The sequence below is a fragment of the Diplotaxodon limnothrissa genome, linkage group LG23, assembly GCF_057381915.1.
Source record: "Diplotaxodon limnothrissa isolate DT_005_m linkage group LG23, D_limnothrissa_male_GT1.1, whole genome shotgun sequence".
Taxonomy (NCBI): domain Eukaryota; kingdom Metazoa; phylum Chordata; class Actinopteri; order Cichliformes; family Cichlidae; genus Diplotaxodon; species Diplotaxodon limnothrissa.
The window spans coordinates 5563065-5570528 of NC_140617.1; the positions used below are offsets into that span (position 1 = coordinate 5563065).

At 42.6% G+C, this 7464-nt stretch overlaps 1 protein-coding gene across 1 annotated transcript in view; it reads right to left on the reverse strand.

Annotated features, from left to right (window-relative positions):
- Window positions 1-6759, reverse strand: part of gatad2ab (GATA zinc finger domain containing 2Ab) — a 32273-nt gene extending 25514 nt beyond the window's left edge. The window contains exon 1 of the mRNA XM_085347829.1: window positions 6645-6759. The gene's annotated coding sequence lies outside the window, so the exon portion shown is untranslated. The remainder of the gene's footprint in view (window positions 1-6644) is intronic.
- Window positions 6760-7464: the final 705 nt, after the last annotated feature.

The following is a 7464-nucleotide window of genomic DNA, read 5'->3' on the forward strand; positions in this document are numbered from 1 at the left end:
ACATAGTGTTCATGTAGGCAATCAAAGAGAAGTATTATTTCCATTAGCAATGTTGAAATGTTACTAGATACTCCAAGTAAAAATACCAAATCCATCTTAAAGTCTTGAGAATATGATTGGTTGCAGAAGAAAAAATAAGTATTACCTAACCTTAAATTAACTTAGGGTGTTTAGTTGTGGATGTGGCCAGTCAGACAGCATGCATGTGCTACATGTAGGCAGCATCCAGTGTCTGGGAAACCCCCCCCCCCCATTAAACGCATATTACTGTAAGTGTTGCATGAATTCAAAATAAGGAAATGTGGTTGAAGCACACAGCAACACTGAAGAGGAGCAAAACTGGACGCTCTCACTCAATACCACATGGCCATGCAGTAAATAGTTATTTTTAGAGATGTTAAGTAGAGATAGGAATATACTGAAAGCCACAATACATATCAAACCCTATTATGGAAACTGAAATGTTACATTTTAGTTTCTCACTCATCTCAAGGTTCTTTCTTCATCGTGTAGTATAAAGTTTAAAGTGGAATTAAAAAGTCAAATGGGTTAGTTTCATTAAACACAGTGCCAAACTTATCAGTCAACAAACTGTACTTTAAACTGTTTGAGTGATCTCATTGCAAGAACATATGCATGATGGAGTCCAACGCGGTAAACAAGAAATCGTTCAGTTCAAACAGTGCAGGATTCCTCTACAGAGGCCAAAGAATTCCTTAAGGCCTTTGGGTGGGAACCCCTGGCTGATATGTTGATGCCTGTTCTCCAACATCTAGCACAACTACCAGAAAGACAATTTCTTAGAAGAGCTTAAAAATATTCAGATTTATGGAGAAAAAAAAAAACACTTTAGAAAAACAATGCAAAATTAATCTTATTGTGGCAAGCAAGCAAAGGATGCAAGACTGTCAAGAATTGAAAGCAAGACGGCAAAGGGAACTACTCCTACACCACAGGACGTGAATTTTCACTATTTGACATCTTTAACTCACTTGTGAGTAGATTACCTCTGATGACATCACTGAGACAAAAAACATAAAACAATACTTCCTGATCTTTCATTCACACAATGCTTGACAGCAGATAGGCGACTGATTCTACTGAGACTTGATAGTCTCACCAGCACTTCCTGTTAGCCGTCTCAAAATGTCTGGCCTCAAACTAAACCTGACTGACAGCTGCGATAAACTGTTACACTGGGTGATTGAGATACTATTAACAATCCTCTAAAGCTATTGACTAAGCCCATTTAAAAAACAAAAGAATCTGTGTTCATCAAATCATATATTCTTTCATATAGAATTTTTTGTTTTGTGTTTTCATTTATAATAAATAAAAATAAAAAATAAAAAAATAAAAATAAAATAAAAAAGCAGCTCTCATCTGAGACATTTCATGCCTTGAATTACCTCAGATGTAAAGCCACACCTTTGCCTCTCTCACTACGTAGAGATTTACGACATGCAAACTAGTACCTGCCTCTGACCTCAGCTGCACTCACGTTCTCTTGCAAGGTGAAGGGAGAGACAGCAATGGTCCACACTCTGGGTGTGTAGTTGAGCAGAAGAGCAAAAAACAATGCTTAATTTATAAAACAGGAAGCACATGAAGAGCATGCTAATCAGGCATGCCAGGAGAGGGAAAAAGTCACACAGCACATTTGTTTAAAAAAAAAAAGAAAAAAAAGGAAAAACAAACAAAAAAAAAAAAAAATCCACAAAAACAAGACTGCATCAGACAGTGAACAAGTGCTAGCCAATAAGAAACTAAATTAATGGGCCATCAAAATCAAAGTATTTAGATTAAACTTATTAACTTTAAACTGCATGCAGATATACATGTTTCAGTCTTTAATTTCCTCACCTCTAACACCTTTGGAATGGGATGCTGTCATCTACTGCCAAATTAAAGTGTGGATCTGTTATTTTGCTTTTGTGGCATTCAAGAATTGAGAAAAGTTATGCATTTATAGCACCAGTGAAATCAAATTGATCAAATCGCATTCATGTTCTCTCCTCCACTCTGCAATGCATCTTTGTGTAACAGTTAAACACACACATGGAGCAGAATGAAAGGAAACATGGAAATGTTGAAACAGACAGCACAGCAGAAAAGCAAAATACAGTACAGCGCTAATAATGTTGTCGTCTGGCAGCACAAACGAACCAGCTGCTAGTTAACGAGAGACACCCGGAATGGCTAACCGAAGGTCGAACGGTCCTGATCCCCAAGGAGGAACCGGTCCCATCCAACTACCGACCAATAACCTGCCTCAGTACTACATGGAAGCTCCTGTCAGGCATCATATCGGCTAAGATGAACAGGCACATGGGTCAATACATGAGTGGGGCACAGAAAGGGATTGGCAAGAATACCAGAGGCGCAAAACACCAGCTACTGGTAGACAGAACAGTCAGCCGAGACTGCAAGACCAGACTGACCAACCTGTGCACTGCCTGGATTGATTACAAGAAGGCCTATGACTCAATGCCCCACAGCTGGATACTGGAATGCTTAGAATTGTACAAGATCAACAGGACCCTAAGAGCCTTCATCAGGAACTCAATGGGGATGTGGCGTACAACACTAGAGGCCAACTCCAAGCCCATAGCACAAGTCACCATCAAGTGCGGGATCTACCAAGGAGATGCTCTGTCCCCACTGCTGTTCTGCATAGGCCTGAACCCCTTCAGTGAGATCATTAACAAGACTGGCTACGGATACCGACTACGGAACGGAGCAGTTGTCAGCCACCTCCTGTACATGGATGACATCAAGCTGTATGCCAAGAGTGAACGAGACATCGATTCACTGACCCACACTACCAGACTATACAGCAATGACATTGGAATGTCGTTCGGACTGGAGAAGTGTAGTCGAATGGTAACAAAGAGAGGGAAGGTAGTCAGAACTGAGGGGATTGAACTACCAGAAGGCAACATTGCAGACACAGAGGACAGTTACAAGTACCTGGGGATCCCGCAGGCGAATGGGAACCATGAAGAGGCCGCTAGAAAGGCTGCAACCACCAAGTACCTGCAGAGGGTCAGGCAAGTCCTGAGGAGTCAGCTGAACGGTAAGAACAAGATCCGGGCCATCAACACCTACACCCTGCCCGTGATCAGGTACCCTGCTGGGGTAATAGGCTGGCCAAAGGAGGAGATAGAAGCCACTGACATAAAGACAAGAAAGCTCCTTACCATGCATGGAGGGTTTCACCCCAAGTCCAGCACCCTGAGGCTGTACGCTAAGCGGAAGGAAGTGGGCCGGGAACTGGTGAGTGTCAGCACCACAGTCCAGGATGAGACAACGAACATCCAAGAATACATTGGGAAGATGGCCCCAACTGACTGAGTGCTCAGTGAATACCTCAGGCAGCAGAAACCCAAGAAAGAGGAGGGAGATGAGGAACCATCATGGAAGGACAGGGCCCTGCACGGTATGTACCATCGGCAGATAGAGGAGGTGGCTGATATCCAGAAATCCTACCAGTGGCTGGACAAAGCTGGACTGAAAGACAGCACAGAGGCACTAATCATGGCAGCACAAGAACAAGCTCTAAGTACAAGATCCATAGAGGCTGGGGTCTATCACACCAGGCAAGACCCCAGGTGCAGGCTGTGTAAAGATGCCCCAGAGACAATCCAGCACATAACAGCAGGGTGCAAGATGCTAGCAGGCAAGGCATACATGGAACGCCATAACCAAGTGGCCGGCATAGTGTACAGGAACATCTGTGCCGAGTATAACCTGGAAGTCCCGAGGTCAAAATGGGAGATGCCCCCAAGGGTGATGGAGAATGACCGAGCTAAGATCCTGTGGGACTTCCAGATACAGACGGACAAAATGGTGGTGGTAGACAAACAGAAGAAGACGGCCGTAGTGATCGATGTAGCGGTTCCGAATGACAGCAATATCAGGAAGAAGGAACACGAGAAGCTGGAGAAATACCAAGGGCTCAGAGAAGAGCTCGAGAGGATGTGGAGGGTGAAGGTAACAGTGGTCCCCGTGGTAATCGGAGCACTAGGTGCAGTGACTCCCAAGATAGGCGAGTGGCTCCAGCACATCCTGGGAACAACATCGGAGATCTCTGTCCAGAAGAGCGCAGTCCTGGGAACAGCTAAGATACTGCGCAGGACCCTCAAGCTCCCAAGCTTCTGGTAGAGGACCCGAGCTTGAAGGATAAACCGCCCGCAGGGGCGTGCTGGGTGTTTTTTTATATATAATCATCATTATATACAGTTAATGAAGGTCGCCGGTTCGATCCCTGGGCTCTCTGGCCTGGTCGTTGTGTCCTTGGGCAAGACACTTTACCCATCTTGCCTACTGGTGTTGGCCAGAGGGGCCGATGGCGCGATATGGCAGCCTCGCTGTCAGTCTGCCCCAGGGCAGCTGTGGCTACAACTGTAGCTTGCCTCCACCAGTGTATGAATGTGAGAGTGAATGAATAGTGGTATTGTAAAGCGCTTTGGGTGCCTTGAAAAGCGCTATATAAATCCAACCCATTATTATTATTATTATTATTATTAAAGACTTAATCTTAAACACCTCAGTCAGATATGGAAAGTGGGAAGAATTCAGACATACAACCCTGAGAAGATGTATTGCTTAAAGTCACTAGAACAAAGACTAAGGATGAGGACTAAGAATATCTTTAATTTCTGTAACTTACTGTCTATTGTCATCATTAAAAAGGCTGCAATACCTTTTAATGTTTTCGTGATTACCATAAATTCACAATAGAACGTTAAGGATGGTCAAGTAAAATCAGGACTTCATTTGGAACCATTAAAAAAATAACCACGGGCAAAAACTGTATTCTGATGCTTTACTTTCATGCTAAACAATTCACAGATTCACAAGTGGGAAAAAAAAAAACTGCTACAATAAGATTAAGTTCCAGACACCAGTAAACTCCAAGGCTAACTCTAACCAAAATAAACTTAACAATGACAAAGACAAGCAAGGCACCCTGGAGCCTTGAAAATGGCAAAAGCAAAAATATATTTATGGTTGGTGGAAAATAGACATGTATCTTAAAATGGTTCAATCCCTGTGTGGCAGAATATGAGAGGATCTCGAGTCATGCCTGTCTAGTTACATCATGGGCCTTGGCCATCATAAAAGACCCCCCCCCCCACGCAAAAATAAAAATAAAAATAAAAAATCACTAGCCAAGAGTGCCAACTGTTTGCTTGCAGTAAAAGTAGGCTACTTGCACAACAAAGGTGCAGCTTAGGAGACACACCTCAAAGTCAAGTGAAACAAAACTAACTTACCCACTGGAATAACATGACCCACAGTTCCCAGATTGCTGAGGATAAGGCCGCCTTTAAGCATAAAGAAGTCTCCGACACCAAGACCAGGTAGCGTGACTGCGAGGCTTGATGATTAAGAAGCGTCTCACAATTATCCTCAAATGATTAAAATAGCAGGCACGCCTTTAAACGCCTGACTTCAACGGGAAATGAACGGTACAGCAACTGGAGAGTGTGCCCTTAACCTGACTGTAAGACGTTTCATGTCATACATTAAGTGGTATGATTTTTATCTGACTTACACAAACATTCCTATTCCGGTTTAAAAGAATAAAAGTAGGCGTTTAAGTTTACCACGGTTTGGTGTGGGTGTTTGATACCAAGCTGTCGTGGACACACCAACCCGACGGAGGCATTACCGTCCACCATTACGCCTCCATAAAAAGGCTTTTCACGGTTGAGCTAATCTGACAAAGTTCTTAGATCAATGGCTCATAAAGCCATGCCCATCTGCCTTTGAAAAGGCACAGCAGGTTTAACCTTATTCGGTGGCAATACTGGTTATGATGTTCATAAACTTCAGTGACTCAACTTTGCCCAAAAGAAAAGCTGCCCATTTTCAACTAACCCACCAAACAACAACAAGCTATCGCATGCTAACGTTAACTTGGCTTGCCAACAACAACCTGTCCATCTGTCCGGCTACTAAACCAGCGGCTAACTATCACGAGCTAACAGCCCATTGTGATTATCATCAGTTTCAGAAATTAGAGGAAATAAGCTCAACCCTGCAGCCCTTGCTCCTTTGAATATTGTGGCAAAAGTGTGATTTTTGTAGCACCGATGTCTGTGCAAATAGCGATACACGACAGACAATGAAACCGACCTCGTCTCAAGTGAGCAGCTAGTGTTACAAGGCTAGCTAAGGGAGCTAAGTTAGCCTGCTAACGCCATCTCCCCGGCCACTAGTCTGATGGCAGACAGTCGCTAAATTTATTCACAAACAATCGAGCGTTAATTACATACAGAAAATGACAGTTTTACCTCAGCGTTCTGCAGCTTCAACCTAGGTGAATAAACACACTCCCTTACATTATTTACTAATATCAGTGCATCCATGTACAAGTTTTGCTGGGAAGTTTGGTTAATATTTTTGTACTTTCGAAGCTGGTGCACTCAGTACGTAAGTGTGTGTGTATGTGTAGCTGAGCGACACACATACTATTACCTTGCACGTTAGCTGAGATCAAGCTACGCTAGCTAGCTTAACTTAGGTTAGCTGAGCTAACACCGAAAGAGAAACTTCCGTCGTCGTCATGTTTTAATTGAAAATTAAAAACCCTAAATTACGTTACATACTAATGAAATAGCGCTGCGCGAACTTACAGAGTCTAGGAGGATCTTGGCTGAATTCCCCCCGTAATTTTAAGTTGTCTGTTGCGACTGTTTAGCTGGCTTCAGTGTAAAAAATCCCGGGGATCCCCTCTCCTCTGTCCGCTGCCACTCCGGCTGCCAGATAATGTAATGAGCCACCACACAGGCGGCGTCATGCTGCGTTCATACACACCTCGGAAATGCTAAGAGCTCAGAGAGAAAGGAAATGATGCGTTTGAACACACTCCACTGACGTACTGCAAAAGAGGTGAAAGTAAAAGCAATTGCAACAGAATTATGGAATGAGAACTTTAAACAATCAGACCGACATAAAATCGGTGTATAGCAATAATTATAATAGGAAGAAAAAGAATTGCTTTGGCAATATTGCTTTTAGAAACATGCCATTAAGCATATTTGAAATGAGAAAAAGACTACCATTACTATCACAATCCACTTTCTGAGAACTGATTATATTATATCATGTTTTATGTATTGTTAAAAAAAAGTTTGAGTCTATAGTTCCATGTAATGTTTCACTATTCCTGGAACGTTTCCTGAAGGTCATATTTTTCAGCAGCAAAACTCCCCAGAGGTCATCTGAAAGTCTAACAAAACAAAACCAAACAAAAGAAAAGAAAAGAAAACGTTCTTGGAAGTTTACTTCCGTTCAACAGTTAAAACCCTTCGGGGAAGATTCGCAAAAGACTTTCTATTCTTCAGAGAATAAATAAAAATTATTCAGTAAATATTTTCTAAAGCTTTCACACACACAAAGAGACAGCATGTCCCTAACATGTCTCTAACAAGGTTGAAAACAGTTTTACTTTCA